Genomic DNA, 14,737 nt, shown 5'->3' on the forward strand with positions numbered 1-14,737 from the left:
ACTCTTGATTTTGACATTTCCTTGGCAATTCACTAATAAGTAAAATTTTCAGGTGATTATTCTCTATAGGGCTATAAAAAGAAAATTAAAAGCAAGATCAGTTGTGCTTTTGAAAAGTGCTGAAAAAATCCTGATTTTTTTAATGATTACCAGACACCAATAAAGTTATTTTCTAAAGATAATTCCCATTTCTGTTCCATGAGTCATGGAGAAATAAGCAATTTGAATTAAAGGCAAGATATCTGAATTCATATATTCAAATTTATTTATTCACAAATGTATAGAGAGTCCCCACTCTGTGCCAAGCATGTACTGGGGCTGAAGCAGTGAGAAAAATAGTCTCTGATCTTAAAAAGCACACACTGTACTGGGCAGAGTAAGACAATGAACATATGTCAATTTAGTATCTCGTTTTCAGGAAAACATGTTCAGAGATTCAAAGCTCACCACTCCTGCCGCCTTCACACAGACACCCTGAAATGGAAGCTCACAGAAAGCTATAAACACAGACAAAGCAGCTGGCCTCATGTCTATAATTTTAGGTAGCCAAGAAAAACTGCCTGTGACAATCATATACACAAAAAACCAATCATTCAGGCACTGGAAAAATGCTATCCTTGCAAAGGAATGTTTAAGGATGTGGACTCCTCTAAAGGATGGACCTCTGGAAGGGAATGTGTGTTTGCCAAGGGCTCCTTCTGGTGCCTGGGGGTCTTCTTGCACTTTCTTGCACCTGTTCTGCTGTTATATTCATATACATTCCCAGAGACTGTGGGAAGGAAAAAACAAAACACAGACAAAGTGAATTACAGTGAACTTGCAAAGCATTTATTTTTCCCATGAAATGTTTTATTGAGCATTTGCTAGATAGCTGGCATAGTGATGAGTTTATCTTCTCAAGTCTTGTTCTCTTACCAAAGGAAAAACTAGAAGCAGAACCTGAAGCAGTATGTGGTTTCATATGCATTAAAAATTGCCCCTTTAACACAAGGGAGTTATTTTGTGGTATCGGAACAGTTTTGCATCTTGATAGTGATAGTAGTTATCTGGATCTATAAAGGTAATTAAATGTCATACACATAGACATATAAAAATAAATATACGCAATAACTGGGGAAATCTTAGTAAAGTCTGTGGTCTAGTTTGTTGTGTTGTACCAACGTCAATTTCCTGATTTTGGCAATGTGCTATAGTAATGAAAGATGTGACCTGTGGGGAAAGCTGGGTAATGGGTACACAGTACCTCTCTGTATTATTTTTTTTTGTAATTTTTTGTGAGTTTGTAATTGTTTGAAAAGCAAAAGTTTTTTTAAGTCAAATGGGTTTTTTAATTGAAATTAATCTGCCATGTATAGGGTCTGAGGTTTAATTAGCCAACCCTTCACAGAAACAATAATGTAGTAACAGTAATATACAAGAGAAAAGAAATAAGGTAAAAAAAATGGCCTGATATAGTAGGAAATCAACCAATTATTTCTTAGGTGACTGAGGTGTAATTAATGAATTAAAAGAACAATGATAACAGTAATAACTGATCCTATAGTATTTACTATATGCCAGACTCTGTTTTCACATATCAATTTATTTAATCTGTTCAATGTCCTTGTTAGGTAGTAAATATTATTTGCCACATTTTAGAAATAAGAGAGCTGGAGCACAGATATGTTAAGTAATCTGCCAATACCACATCATCTATAAGTGACAGACCTAGATTTGAATCCCAGCAGTCCAGCTGCAGACTCCAAATACTAACAACCTAGGGCAGGGGGCCACGTCTTATCTCACTTTAGGTTGGGCTCCATGAACAAAATAGTACCTTATGCATCATATTTTAGGTTCCACAGAACATTTGATAAACGATAGTACGTTCTAACAAATATAGCTAAACCTATTTTTATTTTAAAGTATTTTTCTTCTTTAAATGTCATGTGAAACTTCACAGTGCTAAGTCTGCTCTCAAAGATACATTAATTGAAAGGTGATTCTTCTTCCAGGACCACTGTACTAAAGTGGACAATGCATTTCCCTTCCTTCACACACACAAAAATCTATACCACCAAAAAGTCTATACCCTCATTCAACAGTTCGTGTTGGAACTGAAAACCAATTGCTGAGGTACACATCAAACATCCAGGTTCAAAACAAGTCAAATGTATCCATCCAAACATACAGTAACAATGTCCTCCTATTGAGTAGACCAAAGGTGATGAGTATCTGTCAAACACTGAATCAACAAAAAGTGACTGCAATAGCTTGTTGTCTTTATTAGATCTTGTACACTTGTTTTTTTCTCTTGAAAATGGAAGTACCTAAAGCCACGTCTTTGTTGATCCACTGGTTTTTGTCAGGCCATTCAATGATAGGAGAGGTCATGAATAGTGTTAGGGATAAAGGTTTCTGCGTCAGACTGCCTGGCTTCTAATCCTGACTCCTTCCTCTCACTAAAATATGGTTGTAGGGAAGTTGCCTTATCTCTCTTGGCCACAGTTTTCTCATTTATAAAATGAGGATAATACTAGTCACTACCTCATAAGTAGTTGTCAGAATGTACAATTCATGTAAAAGCATTTTGACCACACTCAGAATTCAGTAAATGTTTACTGTAATTTGATATTAGAAATACCCTAAAAACATCTTGCAATAAGTCTGCAACTGCATAGTTAAATATAAACATTTTCAGTTTGCTAAGAATAATAATGTTAAAATTAACTAGATTACATAGCAGCATTATTCACACTAGCCAAAAGGTGGAAGCAATGCAAGAATCCGTTGATGGATGACTGGACAAACAAAATGTGGTATGTAAGTACAAGGGAATGTTTATTCTACCTTAAACAGGCAGGAAATTTTGACACATGCTGCAACGTAGATGAACCTTGAAGAAAGACATTATACTAAGTAAAAAAAGCCAGCCACACAAAAACAAATATTGTATGAGTCTACTTACATGAAGTACTTAGAGTAGTCAAATTCATAGAGACAGAAAGTAGAATGGTGGTTAACAGAGGCTATGGGGAGGGGAGATCAGAAAGCTATTGTTTAATGAGTATAGAGTTTCAGTTAGGGAAGACGAAAGTGTTCTGGAGGTAGTGGTGATGGTTGCACAGCAATGTGCATGTACTTAGTGCCACAGAACTGTACATTTATACATGGTTAAAATGATAATTCTGTGTTGTATATATTTAACACAATAAAGATTTAAACAACTTAATAATTATGAACTGCTTAGAACAAGCCTGGTACTTTGTAAGTACTAAATGAGTATTTATAAAATATACTTTTTTACGGATCATCACTGGTCATTAGAGAAATGCAAATCAAAACCACAATGAGATACCATCTCATGCTGGTTAGAATGGTGATCATTAAAAAGTCAGGAAACAACAGATGCTGAATAGGATGTGGAGAAATAGGAATGCTTTTACACTGTTGGTGGGAGTGTAAACTAGTTCAACCATTGTGGAAGACAGTGTGACAATTCCTCCAGGATCTAGAACCAGAAATACCATTTGACCCAGCAATCCCATTACTGGGTATATACCCAAAGCATTATAAACTGTTCTACTATAAAGACACATACACACATATGTGACACATACACACATATGTTTATTGCAGCACTATTCACAATAGCAAAGACTTGGAGCCAACCCAAATGCCCATCAGTGATAGAATGGATAAAGAAAATGTGGCACATATACACCATGGAATACTATGCAGCTATAAAAATGGATGAGTTCATGTCCTTTGCAGGACATGGATGAAGGTAGAAACTATCATTCTCAGCAAACTAACACAGGAACAGAAAACCAAACACCACATGTTCTCACTCATAAGTGGGAGTTGAACCATGAGAACATATGTACACAGGGAGGGGAACATCACACACCAGGGCCTGTCAGGAGGTGGGGGGCTAGAGGAGGGATAGCATTAGGAGAAATACCTAATGTAGATGACAGGTTGATGGTTGCAGCAAACCACCATGGCACGTGTATACCTATGTAACAAACCTGCATGTTCTGCATATGTATCCCAGACCTTAAAGTATAATAATAAAAAAACCTATATATATATATACTTTTTTAAAGAAGGAAACAAGAAATGGCATACAGTAATTTTTATCAGTTCCAATAATAAGAAGAAAGTAGAGAAAGAACCCAGAGAAGGGCATGGAGGTCCATTGCGGGCTGCTCTGCCATTCTTACACCAAGAAGTCTGGTACAAGACACTCCACCCACAGCTGGCACACAACAGTCATCTTACTGCCCTTGTACCTAAGGACCTAGCTACCTACTCCTTATCTGACTCTATTCTACCACTATTAAGATGAAATCTCTGCTCTAAACATTTCCACTAACTCTTTTCCTCCCTTTGAAAGGAAAGAAAGTCATGTTACTCTAGACACATTTATTCCATACTCTAGACTCTAAGCCTTGTTTTAATATCCATGAAATGGGGACAACAATGATACTTCTTTCACAGGAAGATAGAATATGAAAATAGAATGTTAATTCTCATTGTTTGGAACTTCAATAGGACAAGTCATATTTAGCATAGGTGAGCACTCAATAAATGTTCATGTATGCTTTCAATGAATTCCTGGAAATTGGAACTCATTAGGGCCAAGTTATTTAATATAGATCAGATTAGGATATAAATAGTATGTTTTTAATTTTACAAAACACTTTTTAAAGGAATGACTTGCTTTAAGGAGAGCTTGGCAGTCAGTAATAAAGCATCAATAATTGCATGCCAAGCTATCCAGAGGTGTCAGGATTTAACTTGCAGTAAAGTGTCTCAAGCTGTTATCGTGCCAATGAGTCTTCTATGGCTAATACCTCATGTTGAGTGACAGTTTACAAAATGACTTTTACTTTATTATATTCCTGTTTAAACTTCAGAACCACCCCATGAAAGAGAGAAAGCCCACACTGTTGTGCCTTCTTTGCAGCCAGTGAAAGGGAGACTCGGGGAGGTTAAGTGCTTTGTCCATGTTCACATGGAGTGTTAGTAGTTGTGTCAACACTCAAACCCTAGTCTTCTAACTCTATACCAGGGCTTTTCCAACAACTCTGATGACTTTCTATTTCTGCCTCTTTCTTTAGGAAAGAAATGCATGAAAAAAAACCTTCAAAATGTTTTATAAAATGGAGGTATGATCTGCTTGGCAATTCCAGGGATCATAACAGATAAATCTTTAGAACAGGGATTGCAAATCCATGACCCATTTGGACTATAGATGTGGTTGATTAAAGATGGCTACAAATTCTTTGACTCCCGTACCTTGAGAAGTGGGGTGCTGCTCCTCTCTTTGAATCTGGATAGACTCTGACTGCTTTAATGAAGCAGAAGTGATGCTATGCCAATTTCTAGGCCTGATCCTCAAGAAATCACAACTTTCCCTCCTATCTCTTGGGCTTTCTCCAAGAGATCTAAACTGCCATGTAGGGGGTTCACCTATCCCTGCTGGAGCAACTATATGAAGAGTCTCTGTATTAGTCCGTTCTCATGCTGCTAATAAAGACACACCTGAGACTGCACAATTTATAAATGAAAGAGGTTTAATGGACTCACAGTTCCACATGACTGGGGAAGCCTCACAATCATAGCAGAAAGTAAAAGAGAAGCAAAGGCACATCTTACATGGCAGCAGGCAAGAGAGCTTGTGCAGGGAAACTCCCATTTATAAAACTATCAGATCTCGTGAGATTTATTCACTACCAGTTTCGTGGGGGAAACTGACCCCACGATTCAATTATTTCCACCTGGCCCCGCCCTTGACATGTGGGGATTATTACAATTCAAGGTGAGATTTGGGTGGGGACACAGCCAAACCATATCAGGCCCTGAGATTATATGAAGAGGAAGTGGGACCCAGCAGGGCCAAACTGTAACTGTTCCCACCAAGCTATCATGCTTGTGAGTGAAGCCACTGTGGACCTGCAAGACCAGACAGACTGCCAGCTGAATACCATTGAAGTGACCCTTTATAAAGCAACAACAACAACAAAAAAGGTCCAGGTGATAACCTGTTCAAATTCCTGACACACTAAAATGTGAGATATAATAAAATGGTGGTTATTCTAAGCTAGTAAGTCTTGGGGGAAGTTTGTTGCACAACATATAACTAGGGAATGAGGTAGATGCGTTTTATTTGGCCTACACAGTAGAGTTTAATTGAATTATTTGACTACTTTTAAAGGTGGGTGGATTTCATGTAACAATTTAGATTTCTAGCTTCCTTTTGAAGTACCAAAATTATGGCAACACAAGGCCTCTTCCCAGTAATTTGATGGAGTTGAGTGACAGCCACGTCCCCCAAGCATTAGCTGCCATTGATGATTGAATTTACTGTTTTATCTGACCCCTTACAGTCATTTATTTTACCTGCCTGGTCCTAAAATAGTATTCCTTAGGACACAGTCTCATTTTATAAAAGAATAAGTAATTCATTCACATAGTTTAATATCTAAATAGGTGAAATGCACTTAACTCAAAAGATATTTAAACACCATACCTGGATCAATGGCTCCTCCAACAAACACAGTCTCATATACAGTGGTTTCCTTTTAAAAAGCACAATGTATTAGCAATAAAGTCAGCTTGAGAAGATTTGTTTTTACAAGCATTGAAGACTTTGAGCAGATGACTTCTTATAAGTTACCTCATCTTTCTAATTTATAGAGGGCTAACAGCCTCAAGACAAAAGACTTCCTGCTGTTTGTATCTCCTCCTAATCCCATCCCCCACATCAGTCTGCCTGTCATGCCCTCTTATCATGTATGGGAGGTGCTATGGGCTGAATTATGTCCCCCAAAATTCATATGTTGAAATCCTAACCCTAACCTCAGCGTGTGACTGCATTTGGAGATAGAGTGATTAAGTTAAATGAGATCACATGAGTGAGCCTTAATCCAATACGACTGATGTCCTTCTAAGAATTGGAGACTAGAACACAAACAGCACAGGCTGAGGAACGACTGTGAGGACATAGTAAGAAGGTGGCCATCTGCAAGCCAAAGAGAGAGACCTCAGAAGAAACTAAATCTGCTGACACCTTGATCTTGGACTTCCAGCCTCTAGCACTGTGAGAGATAAATTTACGTGGTCTAAGCTACCCAGGCTGTCATATTTTGTTATGGCAGATGAAGCAGACTCATACAGGAGATGAGCTGGCATTGGTTTACTAAAGGAAGAGGCAGAGGAAGGAAGCATTGAAAGAGAACCAGTTTATGAAACAATATTGTGGTCAATTAGGATTCGGCTACAAATGTTCTCGGTTTATGAGGAGGTAAGCAGAGAGAAGAAAGGAAATGAAGACTAAAAATGCCCTCCTTGTTCCATTCTACATTGGCTTTTCCTGGAACCAGCCTTATCCTTGTACAGTCATTTATATGGATCATTTAGTGAATGAGCCTCAGCCAATTTGAAGATGGTTTGCATACTCTAGGGTTTAGATTTTTTAACATCTGCTAAGAAACTCCAGGGTTGAAGAACTTATTTAGATCAATCACGTGTATAAACTACTTACAAATACAGTGTTTATGTTTATTTCTATTTTATTTACTTATTTTTTAGATGGAGTCTCATTCTGTCACCCAGACTGGAGTGCAATGACATGATCTTGACTCACTGCAACCTCCACCTCCCGGGCTCAAGCAATTCTCATGCCTCAGTGTCCCAATAGCTGGGACTACAGGCGTGCACCACTATACCTAGCTAATTTTTGTATTTTTAGTAGAGACAGGGTTTTGCCATGTTGCCCAGGCTGGTCTCAAGTTCCTGACCTCAAGTCATCTGCCCTTCTCAGCCTCCCAAAGTGCTGGAATTACAGGTGTGAGCCACCATGCCTGGACTAGTTTTTATTTTTAAGAATGGTGAATAATGCTAAGGTTCCCTTTGTCTAGAGGTTGTTTTTTTTTTTTTTTCTTGAATGCATGTGTAGTACTTGAGGCAGATTTTGATCTAAGCCAAATTCTAAAACTTAACCTGAATTTACAGTTTTGTAATGCACACAAATTCAGCAAAAGGAGATAAATTGAAATTCTTTTACTTCCTATGATGATTGAGTATGTTTACCATATGTTTATATGAAAGAACTTCTCATTGAACAACAATTACAAGGAAAAATGTTCTCTTTCTTTTACTGTAGAGGTTCACAAAAATGTACTTACTGTTAACACTTCTAATTTTTTATTTCTGTTTCCTGTGGCAATAATTTCCTTTTGATTTCCTTTGCCTATTACAAAATAAATAAATAAAAGTCAAGTATCTGAAGAGTGGCTTTTTAAAAATCACACAATTCAAGCATAGTCATGTAACAATTAACAATCTGTATCTTACCTACAATATACTTAATTCCTCTGTATGAAAAGAAAATTTGACAAAATATCAGCTTTATTATGTTACCAGATGACAAAAATAATTTCATTCAATAGTCAGTACATGATTATCCCATCTCCAAGAAAAAAGAAATACAGTATAAGGAAGAATAAAATGGTCTTCATTAACCATCACCACCACATCCTTCACTGCACCATAAACAGATTCTATTTAGTTAATAAACATTCATATCCAACTCATTTTTGAAGTCATGATGTTCTGCACTCCGAAGAGATATTTTTAGATGGTGAGGAAAGTAGCTATATTTTCTATCCACTTATTTGGCCTCTCTGCCCTGCTCCAGACATGCTCCAGAGAGACTTAAAACCAGTCAGATGTGTGGAGAGGGTACCTAATTTATCACCAGTCCCTCAACTAGTTTCTGGTGCTAATCAAACACCTATGAAACCACTTGCATCAAAATAATATGAAAAAATTGTTTGTTTGTTGGCTCACAAATTTTTGTTTAAAACATAATCTCGGCCAGGTGCAGTGGCTCACACCTGTAATCCCAGTACTTTGGGAGGCCGAGGGAGGTGGATTTCCTGAACTCAGGAGTTCAAGACCAGCCTGGGCAACAAGGTGAAACTCCATCCCTACTATAATACATAAAATCAGCTGCGCTGGCGGCATGCACCTGTAATCCCAGCTACTCGGGAGGCTGAGGCAGGAGAATTGCTAGAACTGGGGAGGCGGAGCTTGTAGTGAGCCAAGATTGTGCCACTGCACTCCAGCCTGGGCAACAGAGCAAGACTCTGTCGAAAGAAAGAAAGAAAGATGAAAGAAGGAAAGAAAGAAAGAAAGAAAGAAAGAAAGAAAGAAAGAAAGAAAGAAAGAAAGAAAGAAAGAAAGAAAGAAAGAAAGAAAGAAAGAAAGAAAAGAAAGAACAAAAAACATAATCTCACAGAATCTGTTTCATATGTTCTAAGGTAGAACTCAATAACACGTTGCTGCTGTTTTTCAAAGAAAGCTCCCCAACTGTTTCTGGGATAGAGTAGGTTTGAGATCATTGGTAAAAAGGAACCATCAAGTTTCGTATACCGAGTACTTTCCTCTGTCCTTCAAAAGCATACAGAAGCCCTTAGAGTAAGTTTACCAAACCTCAACTGGTTTTAGCTCTTTATATCAAAAGCTTAGAAAAAAAAAATCACATACTTGGGTTTGGCATTGGAGACTTCCTTAGTCGTTTTCTGACAGCATTCCATAATGTTCCCATATTTCCAAAGCAGGAAACATACCCAGGAAATCAACCCAGCAAAGGAAATAGCCATCAGAGTGAAGATAAAAGGAATGTACCAGCCTTTGGATTTGTACGTGTTTATAGCTGTGTACACGATAGTCAGACCTTTTCTTTGCTGAGAAATATCATTTCAAAGGAAACAGAGCATTAGTTGTGTTTTCAGAAAGCATCTGTTTACACATAGTAGGAGCAGTACAGAGCCATAGTCCTTTACAGACAGGAAGATATTGTCTAACATATGCATATTTTTTAAAACACTACAGGTGTTGGGACCTGTGTAGTTTTAAAACACTACAGGAACACCCTTGCATACGGAAGGCCCAAATTAAGGATGTGAAAACTTGAATTGTATGCAATGACCACTCTGTGATCTTGAACAAACCATTTCTCCTCTTTGTCTTCAGTTTTCTCATTTGTAAAATCAAGAGTTTTCACTAGGTGGTATCTGAGGTCCTTTTAAGCTTATATGCTCCATTATCTACTCTACGCACAATAACTGCTTTTGTGCAGCTTAAGAGAACAATGTGTTCTTGAAAATCAAGCATTCTGTTGAGAGGATTTGCCATCCATGTTTTTTTCAATGCTTCTATTTCAAAGGATAGGAAACAACAAAATAAACTAACCATAAAGTTTACTGAACAGACTTTATCTGTGCATTATTCAGGAGCCATTCTGGAATTCTGCAGAGGCTTTACATACCTATTTTTTAAATAATACAATACTAACAGGTCTGCTAAACTTTGTAAGCTTTGGATTGAAGATAAAATGAAATGATGAATATAATACATGCAGTGCAATGCCTGGCACATGGTATATGCTCATGACTATGAATATCATGGCTACCAGAGAAGAAACCTTTTTTCTCTTTTCTTTTTTTTTTTCGATGGAGTCTCACTCTGTCGCCGAGGCTGGAGTGCAGTGGCGCGATCTCGGCTCAGCGCAACCTCCACCTCCCCAGTTCAAGCAATTCTCCTGCCTCAGCCTCCCGAGTAGCTGGGACTACAGGTGCTTGCCACTACACCCGGCTAATTTTTTGTAGTTTTAGTAGAGACGAGGTTTCACCATGTTAGCCAGGATGGTCTCGATCTCCTGACTTCGTGATCCGCCCACCTCGGCCTCCCAAAGTGCTGGGATTACAGGCATGAGCCATCGCGCCAGGCCACGAGAATAAACTTTCAAAATACCCATTTGTAGAGATTTTTAATTGATAGAATTTTAGATTTTTAATTGATAGAATTCACTGAGTGATTTAATTGATTAGATTTAATTGATAGAATTCACTGATGGGCAGGACTTTCAGATCATTCAGACGACATAATTAGTTTCTTAGGAGTTCTCTATGCTCTACCTGCAATTCTCACAAATTCTGTTTCACCTCACAATTTATACTCATAGATGTACACTCTAAAATGTGGTCCTGTGCTGGATGGTATAGTGCCCAAGTGGAAAAGCATATGGGTGAAGGTGCTGCCCTGAGTAGCCCTTTAGCCTTTTTAGATGAAACATGAACTTACAGTAGAACATTTCCCACACAGAGACCCAAATAAAATTCTATAACTCTTTACTTCAGAACCAGTGGTTGGAGGAGGTGGCATATTGGCTCTTCTCACATAAATATCTATAACAGCAGTGCCCATTCTGGGCTTGGTGGATTTGCCATATTTCAAGTTGTCATCAATTATATGCACAACAAGATGGTACCACCTCTGCACTTCAGCTTGAGACTCAAAATTGAAAGGATTCTTCACAATTAATTTTGGAGTATTTGAACCTCGAGTTGGGTCAAATCCAAAATTATGGTTCTTGTTTCCTTTAAAAGGGATAATTGAAAAGTTAGAATTACTTTAAGGTATATTGAAAGGTTTTCTCAAACTACCTTAAATTGCTATTAAAACACAGTAGGCATAATTTTTTTAAAAAATTTCCATTGCACCATGAGTTTTTATATCTATACATGGCTTATAAAAAAGTTGAGATCAAATGAGCAACAAATTCAGTTCGTTAGGGAAAAATATTTAAAGATTAAGATCATGAATCTGATCCCATATATGGCCAGCAAGCTTCAAATTATTATCCAATTACTTTGTCTAATTGATTCTCCTTTCCTTCTACTCAGATCAATTTGATTTCCATCTTCAACTTAGTCTAGTTCAATATAAAATGGGCCTGTCAGATCATAAAGATCTATTGAACCCCTTCTAATTTTAAGTTATCTCCATAGCCCTGGAGACAATGTTGATGTACATGGTCCTGACCTTCATGGAGCTTATCACCCAGCAAGGGAATAAGACATCAAACTAGTCTTTAAAATCAACTGGCAATGTGCTTACTGATTTCCAAGCTTCTACTCCTACAGATAAATGACAGCAGGTCTGACCTCCATAATTTAAATAGGTCTCCACGCTATGCTGTCTCATGATACCCAGTAGTTTTCCTTTATAGAACTTACCACAGTTTGTAATTTTATAAGTGCTGGTGTTACTACTAGTTTAATAAACAATGAGTGCCATAAATATCTGTCTTGTATACTTCTGTGTACCCATTTCCCAGCACAGTGCCTGATACATAGTTGGTCCCAACATATGCCTTTCATAAAAAATAAGATAGCTTAAGTTGATACGGATCTGTGCAAATCCAAAAATAACACAGTTTGAAAACATGTATCCTATTGAATCTGTACGAATAGCATTGAATGGAAAGGTGGCTGTTGTTATCCAGCACCCTGGACAGCAGACTTCATTCCTTGCAACTTAACCTTCAGCATTTCCCATTCAGGTCCAAAGTCTTTTGTCAAAGCATCTGTAAAATTACTGATACTTCCATTATAGGAAGAATTAGATTTTATATGTGAAAGTAAAAAGGATGCCTTGAGGAAACAATGCTATGGATATTAAATAGTTTAACCCTTATAAACATAATCATTTCTGAGGTTATATATGCTGTCTAACAGGGCAAAACTAATGTCAATTTGACATATGCTCATGATTAAAAGAAATAGCAAAATTATGCACCAGAAACCATCTCAAAACGAATTTCAAAATCTTGTGAATCTCTGTCGTGGCAGTTCAGGGCAAAGCCATTGACGTTTGTCCCAAGAGCAACATTGTCAAAAATGACTGTCTTATACAGAGAGGGTGTGCAGACAGGTGCTTCATCATTCTCGTTTTCAATGTCAACAGTGACCTGTCAGCCATGAGGGAAGAAGAAACATCAAATCCACACCATGTGACTATTTATACACAATATCAGAAATAAGCATATGGGTAGAGACGGATCATTTGGAATTATTAAATAAAAAGTCTAGAGACTTGGATTTGAAAAAAATGTTCCTGCAGATTGGAATTCTGGCTGTGGTTTATTATTCCTGGGTTAACTGTGACATTCAATGTAGCCATTAGGGAGGACTTTGGGCTCATTAGACAAGCTTACGGAAAGTTCACAATTTATGTAAATGATGAGAAAAGGAAAGCTGAAGAATGACACCTCTAAAAACTATAAACCCTTGAACTCTTTAAATATCTATGCTTAATGACATAGATAAATTTGCTTCCTCTTTCTCAAAAGAGCTTCCTCAGTACTACTGTCTCAAACTCAATATTTTACTGGTAACAATATGATTACTTCAAAATATGCTCTGACTTTAATTTAGGGACTGTTATCAACCTTTTCTTAATTAAAATACCATAAACCAGGAAACTATGATTTACATAGAAAAAGATCAAAATATCAAGAATTTTTAAATGTCAGTGATCGAATGCCAGTCAGCCTAGAAAGGTTATCTACCCCACTCTTAGATGACTAATAACTTTCTCAACAACACTTGCAGAAGAATCCCTGGTGCGCTCATATTTGCAAGTATTATCTTTTAAAAATGTTTTATGTAATGTTTTAAAAACACATCTAAATTCTTAAGGAAAGGTTCATTCTTTAATACTACTTCTATAGACAGCTATGCGTCTCATTAAATATGTGAGACATTTTTACATAATAATTAAATGGATTTTAAGGAGATTTCTGGAGTAGTCCAGTGCTATTTCCATTATATCACAGAAAGATATCAGAAATCTTTATTAAAATCCTGGGCCTGACACTTATTGGTGCCTTTATTTGGCACAAGTGACTTACCTTTGCTTTCTTCATCTGCAAAAAGCAGATCTCAATCTCTACCTTCTCAGGACTGTCAGAAGGATCAGTTCATTCGTTCAGTGAATATTTATTGAACACTTACTATGTGCCAAGCACTGATCTAGACACCACAGAAGCTACAGTGGAAAACCAAAAACAAAGACCCTGATCTATTATAATTTATTCTAATGAGGAAAGCAAAGCAATAACTATATTGACAAATAAATATATTAGGCAATATCATAGAGTAAACTGATGCTATTCGGGTTAAGGAGATAGAGAACAGCTGATGGAAGTATTTTAAGACGGAATTCTTTCTTTGACTCACTCACCTATTCCCTTTCTCCCATATTTGTTACATGTCCTTAAGCATGTGTGTATCCTCATAGAATATGTAGCTTTTAGTTGTATAATTTTGACTTGCATAAATGATATGGTGCTATAGACCTTTTGTGTTTCCTGCTTTTCTCACCCAGGGCCACATATGTGCTATCCATGTTTTTGTCTGTATAACTTATTTGCTATTTCTGGAGTCTGTATTCCATAGTATGCACCTACCACATTTACTTGCTCATTTCCCTAATAATGAACACACATGGATTGCTTCAAATGCCCACCATTACACACAATGTAAAAGGCCCTTATAAACAAATTTCATTTGGGCAGAGATATGATTAAAGTGAGAATGTGAGCCAATGGAAGATAAGCATTACAGTCTTTGGCAGAGGTTCTGAGGTAAAACGTGGTTGGTGTGTTGGAAATACAGCAAATATTTCATGTGGCTGGATTGAAATAAGTAAGAGGGAGAGAGCTAGGAGGTAAAGACAAAATGGTAGCCAGGGCCCAGATCATACAGGGCACTGCAGACTTTGGAAATGACATTGGAGCTTAGCTAAGCATGATGGGAAGCCAATGGAGGATGTTGAGGAAGAGGATGATTTATCTTTGTAAAAGGTCACTCTGGCTGTGGTGTGAAGAGTAGGTTATGAA

At 37.3% G+C, this 14,737-nt stretch overlaps 1 long non-coding RNA gene across 1 annotated transcript in view; it reads right to left on the reverse strand.

Annotated features, from left to right (window-relative positions):
• Positions 1-293: 293 nt before the first annotated feature.
• Positions 294-14,737, reverse strand: part of LOC135969526 (uncharacterized) — a 69,264-nt gene continuing 54,820 nt past the window's right edge. The window contains exons 6-8 of the long non-coding RNA XR_010584785.2: positions 8,175-8,239; positions 6,518-6,566; positions 294-769 (exon numbers count right to left, since the gene is read on the reverse strand). This is a non-coding gene — a long non-coding RNA (uncharacterized lncRNA). The remainder of the gene's footprint in view (positions 770-6,517; positions 6,567-8,174; positions 8,240-14,737) is intronic.

Source organism: Macaca fascicularis, chromosome 2 (genome assembly GCF_037993035.2).
Source record: "Macaca fascicularis isolate 582-1 chromosome 2, T2T-MFA8v1.1".
In the NCBI taxonomy this organism is placed as follows: Eukaryota; Metazoa; Chordata; class Mammalia; order Primates; family Cercopithecidae; genus Macaca; species Macaca fascicularis.